Here is a 22,668-nt window from a genome sequence, read left to right on the forward strand (position 1 = left end):
CTGTTAAAAAGAAGAAATCTATCTTTCTGTTTTCTCTTCTTAGATAAACATTTTAGTCCTTCTGGGTTCTGGTTCTGGTTCTGGTCCTGGTCCTGGTCCTGGTCCTGGTTCTGGTTCTGCTTCTGGTTCTGTTTCTGGTTCTGGTCCTGGTCCTGGTTCTGGTCCTGGTCCTCTGTTAGAAACACAAACCCAGTAAAATGTTCTCCGTCCTGTTAAAAAGAAGAAATCTATCTTTCTGTTTTCTCTTCGTAGATAAACATTTTAGTCCTTCTGGGTTCTGGTTCTGGTTCTGGTCCTGGTTCTGGTCCTGGTTCTGGTCCTGGTTCTGGTTCTGGTCCTGGTTCTGGTCTTCTGTTAGAAACACAAATCCAGTAAAATGTTGTCCGTCCTGTTAAAAAGAAGAAATCTGTCTTTCTGTTTTCTCTTCATAGATTTAAGTCCTTCCGGGATCTGGTTCCGGTCCTGGTTTCTGGTCCTGGTCCTCTGTTAGAAACACAAACCCAGTAAAATGTTCTCCATCCTGTTAAAAAGAAGAAATCTGTCTTTTTGTTTTCTCTTCATAGAAAAACGTTTAAATCCTTCTGGGTTCTGGTTCTGGTTCTGGTTCTGGTTCTGGTTCTGGTCCTGCTCCTGGTTCTGGTCCTGGTCCTGGTCCTCTGTTAGAAACACAAACCCAGTGAAATGTTCTCCGTCCTGTTAAAAAGAAGAAATCTGTCTTTCTGTTTTCTCTTCATAGATAAACATTTAAGTCCTTCTGGGTTCTGGTTCTGGTCCTGGTCCTGGTTCTGGTCCTGGTCCTCTGTTAGAAACACAAACCCAGTAAAATGTTCTCCGTCCTGTTAAAAAGAAGAAATCTGTCTTTCTGTTTTCTCTTCATAGATTTAAGTCCTTCTGGGTTCTGGTTCCGGTTCTGGTTCTGGATCTGGTCCTGGTTCTGGTTCTGGTTCTGGTCCTGGTCCTGGTCCTCTGTTAGAAACACAAACCCAGTAAAATGTGCTCCATCCTGTTAAAAAGAAGAAATCTGTCTTTCTGTTTTCTCTTCATAGATTTAAGTCCTTCTGGGTTCTGGTTCTGGTTCTGGTTCTGGTCCTGGTCCTCTGTTAGAAACACAAACCCAGTAAAATGTTCTCCGTCCTGTGAAAAAGAAGAAATCTGTCTTTCTGTTTTCTCTTTTTAGATAAACATTTAAGTCCTTCTGGGTTCTGGTTCTTATCCTGGTTCTGGTTCCGGTTCTGGTTCTGGTTCTGGATCTGGTCCTGGTCCTGGTCCTTGTCCTGGTTCTGGTTCTGGTTCTGGTTCTGGTTCTGGTCCTGGTCCTGGTCTTGGTTCTGGTTCTGGTCCTGGTCCTCTGTTAGAAACACAAACCCAGTAAAATGTTCTCTGTCCGGTTAAAAAGAAGAAATCTGTCTTTCTGTTTTCTCTTCATAGATTTAAGTCCTTCTGGGTTCTGGTTCCGGTTCTGGTTCTGGATCTGGTCCTGGTCCTGGTCCTGGTTCTGGTTCTGGTTCTGGTTCTGGTCCTGGTCCTGGTTCTGGTCCTGGTCCTGGTCCTCTGTTAGAAACACAAACCCAGTAAAATGTTCTCCGTCCTGTTAAAAAGAAGAAATCTGTCTTTCTGTTTTCTCTTCATAGATAAACTTTTAAGTCCTTCTGGGTTGTGGTTCTGGTCCTGGTCCTGGTCCTGGTCCTGGTTCTGCTTCTGGTTCTGGTCCTGGTCCTGGTTCTGGTCCTGGTCCTCTGTTAGAAACACAAACCCAGTAAAATGTTCTCCGTCCTGTTAAAAAGAGGAAATCTGTCTTTCTGTTTTCTCTTCTTAGATAAACATTTAAGTCCTTCGGGGTTCTGGTTCTGGTCCTGTTTCTAGTCCTGGTTCTGGTTCTGGTCCCCTGTTAGAAACACAAACCCAGTAAAATGTTCTCCGTCCTGTTAAAAAGAAGAAATCTGTCTTTCTGTGTTCTCTTCTTAGATAAACATTTATGTCCTTCTGGGTTTTGGTTCTGGTCCTGGTTCTAGTCCTGGTTCTGGTCCTGGTCCCCTGTTAGAAACACAAACCCAGTAAAATGTTCTCCGTCCTGTTAAAAAGAAGAAATCTGTCTTTCTGTTTTCTCTTCATAGATAAACATTTTAGTCCTTTTGGGTTCTGGTCCTGGTTCTGGTTCCGGTCCTGGTTCTGGTTCTGGTCCTGGTCCTCTGTTAGAAACACAAACCCAGTAAAATGTTCTCTGTCCTGTTAAAAAGAAGAAATCTGTCTTTCTGTTTTCTCTTCATAGATTTAAGTCCTTCTGGGTTCTGGTTCCGGTTCTGGTTCTGGATCTGGTCCTGGTCCTGGTCCTGGTTCTGGTTCTGGTTCTGGTTCTGGTCCTGGTCCTGGTTCTGGTCCTGGTCCTGGTCCTCTGTTAGAAACACAAACCCAGTAAAAAGTTCTCCGTCCTGTTAAAAAGAAGAAATCTGTCTTTCTGTTTTCTCTTCATAGATTTAAGTCCTTCTGGGTTCTGGTTCTGGATCTGGTCCTGGTTCTGGTTCTGGTCCTGGTCCTGGTCCTCTGTTAGAAACACAAACCCAGTAAAATGTTCTCCGTCCTGTTAAAAAGAAGAAATCTGTCTTTCTGTTTTCTCTTCTTAGATAAACATTTAAGTCCTTCTGGGTTCTGGTCCTGGTTCTGGTTCTGGTTCTGGTTCTGGTCCTGGTTCTGGTCCTGGTCCTGGTCCTCTGTTAGAAACACAAACCCAGTAAAAAGTTCTCCGTCCTGTTAAAAAGAAGAAATCTGTCTTTCTGTTTTCTCTTCATAGATTTAAGTCCTTCTGGGTTCTGGTTCTGGATCTGGTCCTGGTTCTGGTTCTGGTCCTGGTCCTGGTCCTCTGTTAGAAACACAAACCCAGTAAAATGTTCTCCGTCCTGTTAAAAAGAAGAAATCTGTCTTTCTGTTTTCTCTTGTTAGATAAACATTTAAGTCCTTCTGGGTTCTGGTCCTGGTTCTGGTTCTGGTTCTGGTCCTGGTCCTCTGTTAGAAACACAAACCCAGTAAAATGTTCTCCGTCCTGTTAAAAAGAAGAAATCTGTCTTTCTGTTTTCTCTTCTTAGATAAACATTTAAGTCCTTCTGGGTTCTGGTCCTGGTTCTGGTTCTGGTTCTGGTCCTGGTCCTCTGTTAGAAACACAAACCCAGTAAAAAGTTCTCCGTCCTGTTAAAAAGAAGAAATCTGTCTTTCTGTTTTCTCTTCATAGATAAACATTTAAGTCCTTCTAGGTTCTGGTTCTGGTCCTGGTCCTCTGTTAGAAACACAAACCCAGTAAAATGTTCTCCGTCCTGTTAAAAAGAAGAAATCTGTCTTTCTGTTTTCTCTTTATAGATAAACATTTAAGTCCTTCTGGGTTCTGGTTCTGATCCTGGTCCTGGTTCTGGTCCTGGTCCTCTGTTAGAAACACAAACCCAGTAAAATGTTCTCCGTCCTGTTAAAAAGAAGAAATCTGTCTTTCTGTTTTCTCTTCATACATTTAAGTCCTTCTGGGTTCTGGTTCTGGTTCTGGTTCTGTATCTGGTCGTGGTTCTGGTTCTGGTTCTGGTCCTGGTCCTCTGTTAGAAACACAAACCCAGTAAAATGTTCTCCGTCCTGTTAAAAAGAAGAAATCTGTCTTTCTGTTTTCTCTTCATAGATAAAAATTTAAATCCTTCTGGGTTTTGGTTCTGGTTCTGGTTCTGGTCCTGGTCCTCTGTTAGAAACACAAACCCAGTAAAATGTTCTCCGTCCTGTTAAAAAGAAGAAATCTGTCTTTCTGTTTTCTCTTCATGGATAAACATTTAAGTCCTTCTGGGTTCTGGTTCTGGTCCTGGTCCTGGTTCTGGTCCTGGTCCTCTGTTAGAAACACAAACCCAGTAAAATGTTCTCCGTCCTGTTAAAAACAAGAAATCTGTCTTTCTGTTTTCTCTTCATAGATAAACATTTAAGTCCTTCTGGTTCTGGTTCTGGTTCTGGTCCTGGTTCTGGTTCTGGTCCTGGTCCTGGTCCTCTGTTAGAAACACAAACCCAGTAAAATGTTCTCCGTCCTGTTAAAAAGAAGAAATCTGTCTTTCTGTTTTCTCTTCTTAGATAAACATTTAAGTCCTTCTGGGTTCTGGTTCTAGTTCAGGTCCTGGTCCTGGTTCTGGTTCTGGTTCTGGGCCTGGTCCTGGTCCTCTATCAGAAACATAAACCCAGTAAAATGTTCTCCGTCCTGTTAAAAAGAAGAAATCTGTCTTTCTGTTTTCTCTTCATAGATAAACATTTAAGTCCTTCTGGGTTCTGGTTCTAGTTCTGGTCCTGGTCCTGGTCCTGGTCCTGGTCCTGGTTCTGGTCCTGGTCCTGGTCCTCTGTTAGAAACACAAACCCAGTAAAATGTTCTCCGTCCTGTTAAAAAGAAGAAATCTGTCTTTCTGTTTTCTCTTCATAGATAAACATTTAAGTCCTTCTGGGTTCTGGTTCTAGTTCAGGTCCTGGTCCTGGTTCTGGTTCTGGTTCTGGTCCTGGTCCTGGTCCTCTATCAGAAACATAAACCCAGTAAAATGTTCTCCGTCCTGTTAAAAAGAAGAAATCTGTCTTTCTGTTTTCTCTTCATAGATAAACATTTAAGTCCTTCTGGGTTCTGGTTCTAGTTCTGGTCCTGGTCCTGGTCCTGGTCCTGGTCCTGGTTCTGGTCCTGGTCCTGGTCCTCTGTTAGAAACACAAACCCAGTAAAATGTTCTCCGTCCTGTTAAAAAGAAGAAATCTGTCTTTCTGTTTTCTCTTCATAGATAAACATTTAAGTCCTTCTGGGTCCTGGTTCTGGTCCTGGTCCTGGTTCTGGTCCTGGTCCTCTGTTAGAAACACAAACCCAGTAAAATGTTCTCCGTCCTGTTAAGAAGAAGAAATCTGTCTTTCTGTTTTCTCTTCATACATTTAAGTCCTTCTGGGTTCTGGTTCTGGTTCTGGTTCTGGATCTGGTCCTGGTTCTGGTTCTGGTTCTGGTCCTGGTCCTGGTCCTCTGTTAGAAACACAAACCCAGTAAAATGTTCTCCGTCCTGTTAAAAAGAAGAAATCTGTCTTTCTGTTTTCTCTTCATAGATAAACATTTAAATCCTTCTGGGTTTTGGTTCTGGTTCTGGTTCTGGTCCTGGTCCTCTGTTAGAAACACAAACCCAGTAAAATGTTCTCCGTCCTGTTAAAAAGAAGAAATCTGTCTTTCTGTTTTCTCTTCATGGATAAACATTTAAGTCCTTCTGGGTTCTGGTTCTGGTCCTGGTCCTGGTTCTGGTCCTGGTCCTCTGTTAGAAACACAAACCCAGTAAAATGTTCTCCGTCCTGTTAAAAACAAGAAATCTGTCTTTCTGTTTTCTCTTCATAGATAAACATTTAAGTCCTTCTGGGTTCTGGTTCTGGTTCTGGTTCTGGTTCTGGTTCTGGTCCTCTGTTAGAAACACAAACCCAGTAAAATGTTCTCCGTCCTGTTAAAAACAAGAAATCTGTCTTTCTGTTTTCTCTTCTTAGATAAACATTTAAGTCCTTCTGGGTTCTGGTTCTAGTTCAGGTCCTGGTCCTGGTTCTGGTTCTGGTTCTGGTTCTGGTTCTGGTCCTGGTCCTGGTCCTCTATCAGAAACATAAACCCAGTAAAATGTTCTCCGTCCTGTTAAAAAGAAGAAATCTGTCTTTCTGTTTTCTCTTCATAGATAAACATTTAAGTCCTTCTGGGTTCTGGTTCTAGTTCTGGTCCTGGTCCTGGTCCTGGTCCTGGGCCTGGTCCTGGTTCTGGTCCTGGTCCTCTGTTAGAAACACAAACCCAGTAAAATGTTCTCCGTCCTGTTAAAAAGAAGAAATCTGTCTTTCTGTTTTCTCCTCATAGATAAACATTTAAGTCCTTCTGGGTCCTGGTTCTGGTCCTGGTCCTGGTTCTGGTCCTGGTCCTCTGTTAGAAACACAAACCCAGTAAAATGTTCTCCGTCCTGTTAAGAAGAAGAAATCTGTCTTTCTGTTTTCTCTTCTTAGGTAAAAATTTAAGTCCTTCTGGGTTCTGGTTCTGGTCCTGGTTCTGGTCCTGGTCCTCTGTTAGAAACACAAACCCAGTAAAATGTTCTCCGTCCTGTTAAAAAGAAGAAATCTGTCTTTCTGTTTTCTCTTCATAGATAAACATTTAAATCCTTCTGGGTTCTGGTTCTGGTTCTGGTTCTGGTCCTGGTCCTCTGTAAGAAACACAAACCCAGTAAAATGTTCTCCGTCCTGTTAAAAAGAAGAAATCTGTCTTTCTGTTTTCTCTTCATAGATAAACATTTAAGTCCTTCTGGGTTCTGGTTCTGGTCCTGGTCCTGGTTCTGGTCCTGGTCCTCTGTTAGAAACACAGACCCAGTAAAATGTTCTCTGTCCTGTTAAAAACAAGAAATCTGTCTTTCTGTTTTCTCTTCATAGATAAACATTAAAGTCGTTCTGGTTCTGGTTCTGGTTCTGGTTCTGGTTCTGGTTCTGGTCCTGGTTCTGGTTCTGGTCCTCTGTTAGAAACACAAACCCAGTAAAATGTTCTCCGTCCTGTTAAAAAGAAGAAAACTGTCTTTCTGTTTTCTCTTCTTAGATAAACATTTAAGTCCTTCTGGGTTCTGGTTCTAGTTCAGGTCCTGGTCCTGGTTCTGGTTCTGGTCCTGGTCCTCTGTCAGAAACATAAACCCAGTAAAAAGTTCTCCGTCCTATTAAAAAGAAGAAATCTGTCTTTCTGTTTTCTCTTCATGGATAAACATTTAAGTCCTTCTGGCTTCTGGTTCTGGTCCTGGTTCTGGTCCTGGTCCTGGTCCTCTGTTAGAAACACAAACCCAGTAAAAGGTTCTCCGTCCTGTTAAAAAGAAGAAATCTGTCTTTCTGTTATCTCTTCATAGATAAACATTTAAGTCCTTCTGGTTCTGGTCCTGGTCCTTGTTCTGCTTCTGGTTCTTTTCCTGGTTCTGGTCCTGGCTCTGGTCCTGGTCCTCTGTTAAAAACACAAACCCAGTAAGAAGTTCTCCGTCCTGTTGAAAAGAAGAAATCTGTCTTTCTGTTTTCTCTTCAAAGATAAACATTTAAGTCCTTCTGGGTTCTGGGTTCTGGGTCTAGTCCTGGTCCCGGTTCTGGTTCCAGTCCTCTGTTAGAAAAACAAACCCAGTAAAATGTTGTCCGTCCTGTTAAAAAGACGAAATCTGTCTTTCTGTTTTCTCTTCTTAAACATTTAAGTCCTTCTGGGTTCTGGTTCTGGTTCTGGTTCTTTTCCTGGTTCTGGTCCTGGTCCTGGTTCTGGTCCTGGTCCTCTGTTAGAAACACAAACCCAGTAAAATGTTGTCCGTCCTGTTAAAAAGAAGAAATCTGTCTTTCTGTTTTCTCTTCATAGATAAACATTTAAGTCCTTCTGGTTCTGGTTCTGGTTCTGGTCCTGGTCCTGGTTCTGGTTCTGGTTCTGGTTCTGGTCCTGGTCCTCTTTCAGAAACATAAACCCAGTAAAATGTTCTCCGTCCTGTTAAAAAGAAGAAATCTGTCTTTCTGTTTTCTCTTCATAGATAAACATTTAAGTCCTTCTGGGTTCTGGTTCTAGTTCTGGTCCTGGTCCTGGTTCTAGTTCTGGTTCTGGTTCTGGCTCTGGTTCTGGTCCTGGTCCTGGTCCTGGTCCTCAGTTAGAAACACAAACCCAGTAAAAAGTTCTCCGCCCTTTTAAAAAGAAGAAATCTTTCTTTCTGTTTTCTCTTCATAGATAAACATTTAAGTCCTTCTGGTTCTGGTTCTGGTCCTGGTTCTGGTTCTGGTTCTGGTTCTGGTCCTGGTCCTCTGTTAGAAACACAACCCCAGTAAAAACTTCTTCGTCCTGTTAAAAAGAAGAAATCTGTCTTTCTGTTTTCTCTTCATAGATAAACATTTAAGTCCTTCTGGTTCTGGTTCTGGTTCTGGTCCTGGTCCTGGTTCTGGTCCTGGTTCTGGTTCTGGTCCTGGTCCTGGTCCTGGTTCTGGTTCTGGTTCTGGTCCTCTGTTAGAAACACAAACCCAGTAAAATGTTCTCCGTCCTGTTAAAAAGAAGAAATCTGTCTTTCTGTTTTCTCTTCATAGATAAACATTTAAGTCCTTCTGGTTCTGGTTTTGGTTCTGGTCCTGGTTCTCGTTGTGGTTCTGGTCCTGGTCCTGGTCCTCTGTTAGAAACACAAACCCAGTAAAATGTTCTCCGTCCTGTTAAAAAGAAGAAATCTGTCTTTCTGTTTTCTCTTCTTAGATAAACATTTAAGTCCTTCTGGGTTCTGGTTCTAGTTCAGGTCCTGGTCCTGGTTCTGGTTCTGGTTCTGGTCCTGGTCCTCTTTCAGAAACATAAACCCAGTAAAATGTTCTCCGTCCTGTTAAAAAGAAGAAATCTGTCTTTCTGTTTTCTCCTCATAGATAAACATTTAAGTCCTTCTGGGTCCTGGTTCTGGTCCTGGTCCTGGTTCTGGTCCTGGTCCTCTGTTAGAAACACAAACCCAGTAAAATGTTCTCCGTCCTGTTAAGAAGAAGAAATCTGTCTTTCTGTTTTCTCTTCTTAGGTAAAAATTTAAGTCCTTCTGGGTTCTGGTTCTGGTCCTGGTTCTGGTCCTGGTCCTCTGTTAGAAACACAAACCCAGTAAAATGTTCTCCGTCCTGTTAAAAAGAAGAAATCTGTCTTTCTGTTTTCTCTTCATAGATAAACATTTAAATCCTTCTGGGTTCTGGTTCTGGTTCTGGTTCTGGTCCTGGTCCTCTGTAAGAAACACAAACCCAGTAAAATGTTCTCCGTCCTGTTAAAAAGAAGAAATCTGTCTTTCTGTTTTCTCTTCATACATTTAAGTCCTTCTGGGTTCTGGTTCTGGTTCTGGTTCTGTATCTGGTCGTGGTTCTGGTTCTGGTTCTGGTCCTGGTCCTCTGTTAGAAACACAAACCCAGTAAAATGTTCTCCGTCCTGTTAAAAAGAAGAAATCTGTCTTTCTGTTTTCTCTTCATAGATAAAAATTTAAATCCTTCTGGGTTTTGGTCCTGGTTCTGGTTCTGGTCCTGGTCCTCTGTCAGAAACATAAACCCAGTAAAAAGTTCTCCGTCCTATTAAAAAGAAGAAATCTGTCTTTCTGTTTTCTCTTCATGGATAAACATTTAAGTCCTTCTGGCTTCTGGTTCTGGTCCTGGTTCTGGTCCTGGTCCTGGTCCTCTGTTAGAAACACAAACCCAGTAAAAGGTTCTCCGTCCTGTTAAAAAGAAGAAATCTGTCTTTCTGTTATCTCTTCATAGATAAACATTTAAGTCCTTCTGGTTCTGGTCCTGGTCCTTGTTCTGCTTCTGGTTCTTTTCCTGGTTCTGGTCCTGGCTCTGGTCCTGGTCCTCTGTTAAAAACACAAACCCAGTAAGAAGTTCTCCGTCCTGTTGAAAAGAAGAAATCTGTCTTTCTGTTTTCTCTTCAAAGATAAACATTTAAGTCCTTCTGGGTTCTGGGTTCTGGGTCTAGTCCTGGTCCCGGTTCTGGTTCCAGTCCTCTGTTAGAAAAACAAACCCAGTAAAATGTTGTCCGTCCTGTTAAAAAGACGAAATCTGTCTTTCTGTTTTCTCTTCTTAAACATTTAAGTCCTTCTGGGTTCTGGTTCTGGTTCTGGTTCTTTTCCTGGTTCTGGTCCTGGTCCTGGTTCTGGTCCTGGTCCTCTGTTAGAAACACAAACCCAGTAAAATGTTGTCCGTCCTGTTAAAAAGAAGAAATCTGTCTTTCTGTTTTCTCTTCATAGATAAACATTTAAGTCCTTCTGGTTCTGGTTCTGGTTCTGGTCCTGGTCCTGGTTCTGGTTCTGGTTCTGGTTCTGGTCCTGGTCCTCTTTCAGAAACATAAACCCAGTAAAATGTTCTCCGTCCTGTTAAAAAGAAGAAATCTGTCTTTCTGTTTTCTCTTCATAGATAAACATTTAAGTCCTTCTGGGTTCTGGTTCTAGTTCTGGTCCTGGTCCTGGTTCTAGTTCTGGTTCTGGTTCTGGCTCTGGTTCTGGTCCTGGTCCTGGTCCTGGTCCTCAGTTAGAAACACAAACCCAGTAAAAAGTTCTCCGCCCTTTTAAAAAGAAGAAATCTTTCTTTCTGTTTTCTCTTCATAGATAAACATTTAAGTCCTTCTGGTTCTGGTTCTGGTCCTGGTTCTGGTTCTGGTTCTGGTTCTGGTCCTGGTCCTCTGTTAGAAACACAACCCCAGTAAAAACTTCTTCGTCCTGTTAAAAAGAAGAAATCTGTCTTTCTGTTTTCTCTTCATAGATAAACATTTAAGTCCTTCTGGTTCTGGTTCTGGTTCTGGTCCTGGTCCTGGTTCTGGTCCTGGTTCTGGTTCTGGTCCTGGTCCTGGTCCTGGTTCTGGTTCTGGTTCTGGTCCTCTGTTAGAAACACAAACCCAGTAAAATGTTCTCCGTCCTGTTAAAAAGAAGAAATCTGTCTTTCTGTTTTCTCTTCATAGATAAACATTTAAGTCCTTCTGGTTCTGGTTTTGGTTCTGGTCCTGGTTCTCGTTGTGGTTCTGGTCCTGGTCCTGGTCCTCTGTTAGAAACACAAACCCAGTAAAATGTTCTCCGTCCTGTTAAAAAGAAGAAATCTGTCTTTCTGTTTTCTCTTCTTAGATAAACATTTAAGTCCTTCTGGGTTCTGGTTCTAGTTCAGGTCCTGGTCCTGGTTCTGGTTCTGGTTCTGGTCCTGGTCCTCTTTCAGAAACATAAACCCAGTAAAATGTTCTCCGTCCTGTTAAAAAGAAGAAATCTGTCTTTCTGTTTTCTCTTCATAGATAAACATTTAAGTCCTTCTGGGTTCTGGTTCTAGTTCTGGTCCTGGTCCTGGTTCTGGTTCTGGTTCTGGTTCTGGCTCTGGTTCTGGTCCTGGTCCTGGTCCTCAGTTAGAAACACAAACCCAGTAAAAAGTTCTCCGTCCTGTTAAAAAGAAGAAATCTGTCTTTCTGTTTTCTCTTCATAGATAAACATTTAAGTCCTTCTGGTTCTGGTTCTGGTTCTCGTCCTGGTTCTGGTTCTGGTTCTGGTTCTGGTCCTGGTCCTCTGTTAGAAACACAAACCCAGTAAAAAGTTCTCCGTCCTGTTAAAAAGAAGAAATCTGTCTTTCTGTTTTCTCTTCATAGATAAACATTTAAGTCCTTCTGGTTCTGGTTCTGGTTCTGGTCCTGGTCCTGGTTCTGGTCCTGGTTCTGATTCTGGTTCTGGTTGTGGTCCTGGTCCTGGTTCTGGTTCTGGTTCTGGTTCTGATTCTGGTTCTGGTTCTGGTTCTGGTCCTCTGTTAGAAACACAAACCCAGTAAAATGTTCTCCGTCCTGTTAAAAAGAAGAAATCTGTCTTTCTGTTTTCTCTTCATAGATAAACATTTAAGTCCTTCTGGGTTCTGGTTCTAGATCTGGTTCTGGTTCTGGTCCTGGTTCTGGTCCTGGTCCTCTGTTAGAAACACAAACCCAGGGAAAAGTTCTCTGTCCTGTTAAAAAGAAGAAATCTGCCTTTCTGTTTTCTCTTCATAGATAAACATTTAAGTCTTTCTGGGTTCTGGTTCTGGTTCTGGTCCTGGTCCTCTGTTAGAAACACAAACCCAGTAAAAAGTTCTCCGTCCTGTTAAAAAGAAGAAATCTGTCTTTCTGTTTTCTATTCTTAGATAAACATTTAAGTCCTTCTGGGTCCTGGTTCTGGTTCTGGTTCTGGTCCTGGTCCTCTGTTAGAAACACAAACCCAGTAAAAGTTCTCCGTCCTGTTAAAAAGAAGAAATCTGTCTTTCTGTTTTCTCATCCTAGATAAACATTTAAGTCCTTCTGGGTTCTGCTTCTGGTTCTTTTCCTGGTTCTGGTCCTGGTCCTGGTTCTGGTCCTGGTCCTCTGTAAGAAACACAAACCCAGTAAAAAGTTCTCCGTCCTGTTAAAAAGAAGAAATCTGTCTTTCTGTTTTCTCATCCTAGATAAACATTTAAGTCCTTCTGGGTTCTACTTCTGGTTCTTTTCCTGGTTCTGGTCCTGGTTCTGGTTCTGGTCCTGGTCCTCTGTTAGAAACACAAACCCAGTAAAATGTTCTCCGTCCTGTTAAAAAGAAGAAATCTGTCTTTCTGTTTTCTCTTCATAGATAAACATTTTAGTCCTTCTGGGTCCTGGTTCTGGTTCTGGTTCTGGTTCCGGTCCTGGTCCTCTGTTAGAAACACAAACCCAGTAAAATGTTCTCCGTCCTGTTAAAAAGAAGAAATCTGTCTTTCTGTTTTCTCTTCATAGATAAACATTTAAATCCTTCTGGGTTCTGGTTCTGGATCGGGTCCTGGATCTGGTTCTGGTTGTGGTTCTGGTCCTGGTCCTGTTCCTCTGTTAGAAACACAAACCCAGTAAAATGTTCTCCATCCTGTTAAAAAGAAGAAATCTGTCTTTCTGTTTTCTCTTCATAGATAAAGATTTAAATCCTTCTGGGTTCTGGTTCTGGTTCTGGTTCTGGTCCTGCTCCTGGTTCTGGTCCTGGTCCTCTGTTAGAAACACAAACCCACTAAAATGTTCTCCGTCCTGTTAAAAAGAAGAAATCTGTCTTTCTGTGTTCTCTTCTTAGATAAACATTTAAGTCCTTCTGGGTTCTGGTTCTGGTTCTGGTTCTGGTCCTGGTCCTCTGTTAGAAACACAAACACAGTAAAATGTTCTCCGTACTGTTAAAAAGAAGAAATCTGTCTTTCTGTTTTCTCTTCATAGATTTAAGTCCTTCTGGGTCCTGGTTCTGGTTCTGGTTCTGGTCCTGGTCTTCTGTTAGAAACACAAACCCAGTAAAATGTTCTCCGTCCTGTTAAAAAGAAGAAATCTGTCTTTCTGTTTTCTCTTCATAGATAAACATTTTAGTCCTTCTGGGTCCTGGTTCTGGTTCTGGTCCTGGATCTGGTTCTGGTTGTGGTTCTGGTCCTGGTCCTGGTCCTCTGTTAGAAACACAAACCCAGTAAAATGTTCTCCATCCTGTTAAAAAGAAGAAATCTGTCTTTCTGTTTTCTCTTCATAGATAAACATTTAAATCCTTCTGGGTTCTGGTTCTGGTTCTGGTTCTGGTCCTGGTCCTCTGTTAGAAACACAAACGCAATAAAATGTTCTCCGTCCTGTTAAAAAGAAGAAATCTGTCTTTCTGTGTTCTCTTCTTAGATAAACATTTAAGTCCTTCTGGGTTCTGGTTCTGGTTCTGGTTCTGGTCCTGGTCCTCTGTTAGAAACACAAACCCAGTAAAATGTTCTCCGTCCTGTTAAAACGAAGAAATCTGTCTTTCTGTTTTCTCTTCATAGATAAACATTTTAGTCCTTCTGGGTCCTGGTTCTGGTTCTGGTTCTGGTTCTGGTCCTGGTCCTGGTCCTCTGTTAGAAACACAAACCCAGTAAAATGTTCTCCGTCCTGTTAAAAAGAAGAAATCTGTCTTTCTGTTTTCTCTTCATAGATGTAAGTCCTTCTGGGTTCTGGTTCTGGTTCTGGTTCTGGTTCTGGTTCTGGATCTGGTCCTCGTTCTGGTTCTGGTTCTGGTCCTGGTCCTGGTCCTGGTCCTCCATTAGAAACACAAACCCAGTAAAATGTTCTCCGTCCTGTTAAAAAGAAGAAATCTGTCTTTCTGTTTTCTCTTCATAGATAAACATTTAAGTCCTTCTGGATTCTGGTTCTGGTTCTGGTCCTGGTTCTGGTCCTGGTTCTGGTCCTGGCCCTCTGTTAGAAACACAAACCCAATGAAATGTTCTCCGTCCTGTTAAAAAGAAGAAATCTGTCTTTCTGTTTTCTCTTCATAGATAAACATTTAAATCCTTCTGGGATCTGGTTCTAGTTCTGGATCTGGTCCTGGTTCTGGTTCTGATTGTGGTTCTGGTCCTGGTCCTGGTCCTGGTCCTCTGTTAGGAACACAAACCCAGTAAAATGTTCTCCATCCTGTTAAAAAGAAGAAATCTGTCTTTCTGTTTTCTCTTCATAGATAAACATTTAAATCCTTCTGGGTTCTGGTTCTGGTTCTGGTTCTGGTCCTGCTCCTGGTTCTGGTCCTGGTCCTCTGTTAGAAACACAAACCCACTAAAATGTTCTCCGTCCTGTTAAAAGAAGAAATCTGTCTTTCTGTTTTCTCTTCATAGATAAACATTTAAATCCTTCTGGGTTCTGGTTCTGGATCTGGTCCTGGTTCTGGTTCTGGTTGTGGTTCTGGTCCTGGTCCTGGTCCTGGTCCTGGTCCTCTGTTAGAAACACAAACCCAGTAAAATGTTCTCCGTCCTGTTAAAAAGAAGAAATCTGTCTTTCTGTTTTCTCTTCATAGATAAACATTTAAATCCTTCTGGGTTCTGGTTCTGGTTCTGGTTCTGGTTCTGGTCCTGCTCCTGCTCCTGGTTCTGGTCCTGGTCCTCTGTTAGAAACACAAACCCAGTAAAATGTTCTCCGTCCTGTTAAAAAGAAGAAATCTGTCTTTCTGTTTTCTCTTCATAGATAAACATTTTAGTCCTTCTGGGTCCTGGTTCTGGTTGTGGTTCTGGTCCTGGTCCTGGTCCTCTGTTAGAAACACAAACCCAGTAAAATGTTCTCCGTCCTGTTAAAAAGAAGAAATCTGTCTTTCTGTTTTCTCTTCATAGATAAACATTTAAATCCTTCTGGGTTCTGGTTCTGGATCTGGTCCTGGTTCTGGTTCTGGTTGTGGTTCTGGTCCTGGTCCTGGTCCTGGTCCTCTGTTAGAAACACAAACCCAGTAAAATGTTCTCCGTCCTGTTAAAAAGAAGAAATCTGTCTTTCTGTTTTCTCTTCATAGATAAACATTTAAATCCTTCTGGGTTCTTGTTCTGGTTCTGGTTCTGGTTCTGGTTCTGGTCCTGCTCCTGGTTCTGGTCCTGGTCCTCTGTTAGAAACACAAACCCACTGAAATGTTCTCCGTCCTGTTAAAAAGAAGAAATCTGTCTTTCTGTGTTCTCTTCTTAGATAAACATTTAAGTCCTTCTGGGTTCTGGTTCTGGTTCTGGTTCTGGTCCTGGTCCTCTGTTAGAAACACAAACCCAGTAAAATGTTCTCCGTCCTGTTAAAAAGAAGAAATCTGTCTTTCTGTTTTCTCTTCATAGATAAACATTTTAGTCCTTCTGGGTCCTGGTTCTGGTTCTGGTTCTTGTCCTGGTCCTGGTCCTCTGTTAGAAACACAAACCCAGTAAAATGTTCTCCGTCCTGTTAAAAAGAAGAAATCTGTCTTTCTGTTTTCTCTTCATAGATTTAAGTCCTTCTGGGTCCTGGTTCTGGTTCTGGTTCTGGTCCTGGTTCTAGTCTTCTGTTAGAAACACAAACCCAGTAAAATGTTCTCCGTCCTGTTAAAAAGAAGAAATCTGTCTTTCTGTTTTCTCTTCAGAGATAAACATTTTAGTCCTTCTGGGTCCTGGTTCTGGTTCTGGTTCTGGTCCTGGTCCTGGTCCTCTGTTAGAAACACAAACCCAGTAAAATGTTCTCCGTCCTGTTAAAAAGAAGAAATCTGTCTTTCTGTTTTCTCTTCATAGATTTAAGTCCTTCTGGGTTCTGGTTCTGGTTCTGGTTCTGGTTCTGGATCTGGTCCTGGTTCTGGTTCTGGTTCTGGTCCTGGTCCTCTGTTAGAAACACAAACCCAGTAAAATGTTCTCCGTCCTGTTAAAAAGAAGAAATCTGTCTTTCTGTTTTCTCTTCTTAGATAAACATTTAAGTCCTTCTGGGTCCTGGTTCTGGTTCTGGTTCTGGTTCTTGTCCTGGTCTTCTGTTAGAAACACAAACCCAGTAAAATGTTCTCCGTCCTGTTAAAAAGAAGAAATCTGTCTTTCTGTTTTCTCTTCATAGATAAACATTTTAGTCCTTCTGGGTCCTGGTTCTGGTTCTGGTCCTGGATCTGGTTCTGGTTGTGGTTCTGGTCCTGGTCCTGGTCCTCTGTTAGAAACACAAACCCAGTAAAATGTTCTCCGTCCTGTTAAAAAGAAGAAATCTGTCTTTCTGTTTTCTCTTCATAGATAAACATTTTAGTCCTTCTGGGTCCTGGTTCTGGTTGTGGTTCTGGTCCTGGTCCTGGTCCTCTGTTAGAACACAAACCCAGTAAAATGTTCTCCGTCCTGTTAAAAAGAAGAAATCTGTCTTTCTGTTTTCTCTTCATAGATAAACATTTAAATCCTTCTGGGTTCTGGTTCTGGATCTGGTCCTGGTTCTGGTTCTGGTTGTGGTTCTGGTCCTGGTCCTGGTCCTGGTCCTCTGTTAGAAACACAAACCCAGTAAAATGTTCTCCGTCCTGTTAAAAAGAAGAAATCTGTCTTTCTGTTTTCTCTTCATAGATAAACATTTAAATCCTTCTGGGTTCTGGTTCTGGTTCTGGTTCTGGTTCTGGTTCTGGTTCTGGTCCTGCTCCTGGTTCTGGTCCTGGTCCTCTGTTAGAAACACAAACCCACTGAAATGTTCTCCGTCCTGTTAAAAAGAAGAAATCTGTCTTTCTGTGTTCTCTTCTTAGATAAACATTTAAGTCCTTCTGGGTTCTGGTTCTGGTTCTGGTTCTGGTCCTGGTCCTCTGTTAGAAACACAAACCCAGTAAAATGTTCTCCGTCCTGTTAAAAAGAAGAAATCTGTCTTTCTGTTTTCTCTTCATAGATAAACATTTTAGTCCTTCTGGGTCCTGGTTCTGGTTCTGGTTCTTGTCCTGGTCCTGGTCCTCTGTTAGAAACACAAACCCAGTAAAATGTTCTCCGTCCTGTTAAAAAGAAGAAATCTGTCTTTCTGTTTTCTCTTCATAGATTTAAGTCCTTCTGGGTTCTGGTTCTGGTTCTGGTTCTGGTTCTGGATCTGGTCCTGGTTCTGGTTCTGGTTCTGGTCCTGGTCCTCTGTTAGAAACACAAACCCAGTAAAATGTTCTCCGTCCTGTTAAAAAGAAGAAATCTGTCTTTCTGTTTTCTCTTCTTAGATAAACATTTAAGTCCTTCTGGGTCCTGGTTCTGGTTCTGGTTCTGGTTCTTGTCCTGGTCTTCTGTTAGAAACACAAACCCAGTAAAATGTTCTCCGTCCTGTTAAAAAGAAGAAATCTGTCTTTCTGTTTTCTCTTCATAGATAAACATTTTAGTCCTTCTGGGTCCTGGTTCTGGTTCTGGTCCTGGATCTGGTTCTGGTTGTGGTTCTGGTCCTGGTCCTGGTCCTCTGTTAGAAACACAAACCCAGTAAAATGTTCTCCATCCTGTTAAAAAGAAGAAATCTGTCTTTCTGTTTTCTCTTCATAGATAAACATTTAAATCCTTCTGGGTTCTGGTTCTGGTTCTGGTTCTGGTCCTAGTCCTCGGTTAGAAACACAAACCCAATAAAATGTTCTCCATCCTGTTAAAAAGAAGAAATCTGTCTTTCTGTGTTCTCTTCTTAGATAAACATTTAAGTCCTTCTGGGTTCTGGTTCTGGTTCTGGTTCTGGTCCTGGTCCTCTGTTAGAAACACAAACCCAGTAAAATGTTCTCCGTCCTGTTAAAAAGAAGAAATCTGTCTTTCTGTTTTCTCTTCATAGATAAACATTTTAGTCCTTCTGGGTCCTGGTTCTGGTTCTGGTTCTGGTTCTGGTCCTGGTCCTGGTCCTCTGTTAGAAACACAAACCCAGTAAAATGTTCTCCGTCCTATTAAAAAGAAGAAATCTGTCTTTCTGTTTTCTCTTCATAGATGTAAGTCCTTCTGGGTTCTGGTTCTGGTTCTGGTTCTGGTTCTGGTTCTGGTTCTGGATCTGGTCCTGGTTCTGGTTCTGGTTCTGGTTCTGGTCCTGGTCCTGGTCCTGGTCCTCCATTAGAAACACAAACCCAGTAAAATGTTCTCCGTCCTGTTAAAAAGAAGAAATCTGTCTTTCTGTTTTCTCTTCATAGATAAACATTTAAGTCCTTCTGGGTTCTGGTTCTGGTTCTGGTCCTGGTTCTGGTCCTGGCCCTCTGTTAGAAACACAAACCCAATGAAATGTTCTCCGTCCTGTTAAAAAGAAGAAATCTGTCTTTCTGTTTTCTCTTCATAGATAAACATTTAAATCCTTCTGGGATCTGGTTCTAGTTCTGGATCTGGTCCTGGTTCTGGTTCTGGTTGTGGTTCTGGTCCTGGTCCTGGTCCTGGTCCTGGTCCTCTGTTAGGAACACAAACCCAGTAAAATGTTCTCCATCCTGTTAAAAAGAAGAAATCTGTCTTTCTGTTTTCTCTTCATAGATAAACATTTAAATCCTTCTGGGTTCTGGTTCTGGTTCTGGTTCTGGTCCTGCTCCTGGTTCTGGTCCTGGTCCTCTGTTAGAAACACAAACCCACTAAAATGTTCTCCGTCCTGTTAAAAAGAAGAAATCTGTCTTTCTGTTTTCTCTTCATAGATAAACATTTAAATCCTTCTGGGTTCTGGTTCTGGATCTGGTCCTGGTTCTGGTTCTGGTTGTGGTTCTGGTCCTGGTCCTGGTCCTGGTCCTGGTCCTCTGTTAGAAACACAAACCCAGTAAAATGTTCTCCGTCCTGTTAAAAAGAAGAAATCTGTCTTTCTGTTTTCTCTTCATAGATAAACATTTAAATCCTTCTGGGTTCTGGTTCTGGTTCTGGTTCTGGTTCTGGTCCTGCTCCTGCTCCTGGTTCTGGTCCTGGTCCTCTGTTAGAAACACAAACCCACTAAAATGTTCTCCGTCCTGTTAAAAAGAAGAAATCTGTCTTTCTGTGTTCTCTTCTTAGATAAACATTTAAGTCCTTCTGGGTTCTTGTTCTGGTTCTGGTTCTGGTTCTGGTCCTGGTCCTCTGTTAGAAACACAAACCCAGTAAAATGTTCTCCGTCCTGTTAAAAAGAAGAAATCTGTCTTTCTGTTTTCTCTTCATAGATAAACATTTTAGTCCTTCTGGGTCCTGGTTCTGGTTGTGGTTCTGGTCCTGGTCCTGGTCCTCTGTTAGAAACACAAACCCAGTAAAATGTTCTCCGTCCTGTTAAAAAGAAGAAATCTGTCTTTCTGTTTTCTCTTCTTAGATAAACATTTAAATCCTTCTGGGTTCTGGTTCTGGTTCTGGTTCTGGTTCTGGTTCTGGTCCTGCTCCTGCTCCTGGTTCTGGTCCTGGTCCTCTGTTAGAAACACAAACCCACTAAAATGTTCTCCGTCCTGTTAAAAAGAAGAAATCTGTCTTTCTGTGTTCTCTTCTTAGATAAACATTTAAGTCCTTCTGGGTTCTTGTTCTGGTTCTGGTTCTGGTTCTGGTCCTGGTCCTCTGTTAGAAACACAAACCCAGTAAAATGTTCTCCGTCCTGTTAAAAAGAAGAAATCTGTCTTTCTGTTTTCTCTTCATAGATAAACATTTTAGTCCTTCTGGGTCCTGGTTCTGGTTGTGGTTCTGGTCCTGGTCCTGGTCCTCTGTTAGAAACACAAACCCAGTAAAATGTTCTCCGTCCTGTTAAAAAGAAGAAATCTGTCTTTCTGTTTTCTGTTCATAGATAAACATTTAAATCCTTCTGGGTTCTGGTTCTGGATCTGGTCCTGGTTCTGGTTCTGGTTCTGGTTGTGGTTCTGGTCCTGGTCCTGGTCCTGGTCCTCTGTTAGAAACACAAACCCAGTAAAATGTTCTCCGTCCTGTTAAAAAGAAGAAATCTGTCTTTCTGTTTTCTCTTCATAGATAAACATTTAAATCCTTCTGGGTTCTGGTTCTGGTTCTGGTTCTGGTTCTGGTCCTGCTCCTGGTTCTGGTCCTGGTCCTCTGTTAGAAACACAAACCCACTGAAATGTTCTCCGTCCTGTTAAAAAGAAGAAATCTGTCTTTCTGTGTTCTCTTCTTAGATAAACATTTAAGTCCTTCTGGGTTCTGGTTCTGGTTCTGGTTCTGGTCCTGGTCCTCTGTTAGAAACACAAACCCAGTAAAATGTTCTCCGTCCTGTTAAAAAGAAGAAATCTGTCTTTCTGTTTTCTCTTCATAGATAAACATTTAAGTCCTTCTGGTTCTGGTTCTGGTTCTCGTCCTGGTTCTGGTTCTGGTTCTGGTTCTGGTCCTGGTCCTCTGTTAGGAACACAAACCCAGTAAAATGTTCTCCGTCCTGTTAAAAAGAAGAAATCTGTCTTTCTGTTTTCTCTTCATAGATAAACATTTAAATCCTTCTGGGTTCTGGTTCTGGTTCTGGTTCTGGTTCTGGTCCTGCTCCTGGTTCTGGTCCTGGTTCTGGTCCTGGTCCTCTGTTAGAAACACAAACCCACTAAAATGTTCTCCGTCCTGTTAAAAAGAAGAAATCTGTCTTTCTGTGTTCTCTTCTTAGATAAACATTTAAGTCCTTCTGGGTTCTTGTTCTGGTTCTGGTTCTGGTTCTGGTCCTGGTCCTCTGTTAGAAACACAAACCCAGTAAAATGTTCTCCGTCCTGTTAAAAAGAAGAAATCTGTCTTTCTGTTTTCTCTTCATAGATAAACATTTTAGTCCTTCTGGGTACTGGTTCTGGTTGTGGTTCTGGTCCTGGTCCTGGTCCTCTGTTAGAAACACAAACCCAGTAAAATGTTCTCCGTCCTGTTAAAAAGAAGAAATCTGTCTTTCTGTTTTCTCTTCATAGATAAACATTTAAATCCTTCTGGGTTCTGGTTCTGGATCTGGTCCTGGTTCTGGTTCTGGTTGTGGTTCTGGTCCTGGTCCTGGTCCTGGTCCTCTGTTAGAAACACAAACCCAGTAAAATGTTCTCCGTCCTGTTAAAAAGAAGAAATCTGTCTTTCTGTTTTCTCTTCATAGATAAACATTTAAATCCTTCTGGGTTCTGGTTCTGGTTCTGGTTCTGGTTCTGGTTCTGGTTCTGGTCCTGCTCCTGGTTCTGGTCCTGGTCCTCTGTTAGAAACACAAACCCACTGAAATGTTCTCCGTCCTGTTAAAAAGAAGAAATCTGTCTTTCTGTTTTCTCTTCTTAGATAAACATTTAAGTCCTTCTGGGTTCTGGTTCTGGTTCTGGTTCTGGTCCTGGTCCTCTGTTAGAAACACAAACCCAGTAAATGTTCTCCGTCCTGTTAAAAAGAAGAAATCTGTCTTTCTGTTTTCTCTTCATAGATAAACATTTTAGTCCTTCTGGGTCCTGGTTCTGGTTCTGGTTCTGGTCCTGGTCCTGGTCCTCTGTTAGAAACACAAACCCAGTAAAATGTTCTCCGTCCTGTTAAAAAGAAGAAATCTGTCTTTCTGTTTTCTCTTCATAGATAAACATTTAAGTCCTTCTGGTTCTGGTTCTGGTTCTCGTCCTGGTTCTGGTTCTGGTTCTGGTTCTGGTCCTGGTCCTCTGTTAGGAACACAAACCCAGTAAAATGTTCTCCGTCCTGTTAAAAAGAAGAAATCTGTCTTTCTGTTTTCTCTTCATAGATAAACATTTTAGTCCTTCTGGGTCCTGGTTCTGGTTCTGGTCCTGGATCTGGTTCTGGTTGTGGTTCTGGTCCTGGTCCTGGTCCTCTGTTAGAAACACAAACCCAGTAAAATGTTCTCCGTCCTGTTAAAAAGAAGAAATCTGTCTTTCTGTTTTCTCTTCATAGATAAACATTTTAGTCCTTCTGGGTCCTGGTTCTGGTTGTGGTTCTGGTCCTGGTCCTGGTCCTCTGTTAGAAACACAAACCCAGTAAAATGTTCTCCGTCCTGTTAAAAAGAAGAAATCTGTCTTTCTGTTTTCTCTTCATAGATAAACATTTAAATCCTTCTGGGTTCTGGTTCTGGATCTGGTCCTGGTTCTGGTTCTGGTTGTGGTTCTGGTCCTGGTCCTGGTCCTGGTCCTCTGTTAGAAACACAAACCCAGTAAAATGTTCTCCGTCCTGTTAAAAAGAAGAAATCTGTCTTTCTGTTTTCTCTTCATAGATAAACATTTAAATCCTTCTGGGTTCTGGTTCTGGTTCTGGTTCTGGTTCTGGTTCTGGTTCTGGTCCTGCTCCTGGTTCTGGTCCTGGTCCTCTGTTAGAAACACAAACCCACTGAAATGTTCTCCGTCCTGTTAAAAAGAAGAAATCTGTCTTTCTGTGTTCTCTTCTTAGATAAACATTTAAGTCCTTCTGGGTTCTGGTTCTGGTTCTGGTTCTGGTCCTGGTCCTCTGTTAGAAACACAAACCCAGTAAAATGTTCTCCGTCCTGTTAAAAAGAAGAAATCTGTCTTTCTGTTTTCTCTTCATAGATAAACATTTTAGTCCTTCTGGGTCCTGGTTCTGGTTCTGGTTCTTGTCCTGGTCCTGGTCCTCTGTTAGAAACACAAACCCAGTAAAATGTTCTCCGTCCTGTTAAAAAGAAGAAATCTGTCTTTCTGTTTTCTCTTCATAGATTTAAGTCCTTCTGGGTCCTGGTTCTGGTTCTGGTTCTGGTCCTGGTTCTAGTCTTCTGTTAGAAACACAAACCCAGTAAAATGTTCTCCGTCCTGTTAAAAAGAAGAAATCTGTCTTTCTGTTTTCTCTTCAGAGATAAACATTTTAGTCCTTCTGGGTCCTGGTTCTGGTTCTGGTTCTGGTCCTGGTCCTGGTCCTCTGTTAGAAACACAAACCCAGTAAAATGTTCTCCGTCCTGTTAAAAAGAAGAAATCTGTCTTTCTGTTTTCTCTTCATAGATTTAAGTCCTTCTGGGTTCTGGTTCTGGTTCTGGTTCTGGTTCTGGATCTGGTCCTGGTTCTGGTTCTGGTTCTGGTCCTGGTCCTCTGTTAGAAACACAAACCCAGTAAAATGTTCTCCGTCCTGTTAAAAGAAGAAATCTGTCTTTCTGTTTTCTCTTCTTAGATAAACATTTAAGTCCTTCTGGGTCCTGGT

The 22,668-nt window shown here is 42.0% G+C and overlaps 1 protein-coding gene across 1 annotated transcript in view; it reads left to right on the forward strand.

Moving 5' to 3' along the window:
• LOC121639456 (beta-2-microglobulin-like) overlaps positions 1-22,668 on the forward strand; it is a 192,340-nt gene that overhangs the window by 126,447 nt on the left and 43,225 nt on the right. Inside the window, exon 5 of the transcript XR_006010164.1 lies at positions 1,213-1,283. The gene's annotated coding sequence lies outside the window, so the exon portion shown is untranslated. The remainder of the gene's footprint in view (positions 1-1,212; positions 1,284-22,668) is intronic.

Source organism: Melanotaenia boesemani, chromosome 5, assembly GCF_017639745.1.
Source record: "Melanotaenia boesemani isolate fMelBoe1 chromosome 5, fMelBoe1.pri, whole genome shotgun sequence".
In the NCBI taxonomy this organism is placed as follows: Eukaryota; Metazoa; Chordata; class Actinopteri; order Atheriniformes; family Melanotaeniidae; genus Melanotaenia; species Melanotaenia boesemani.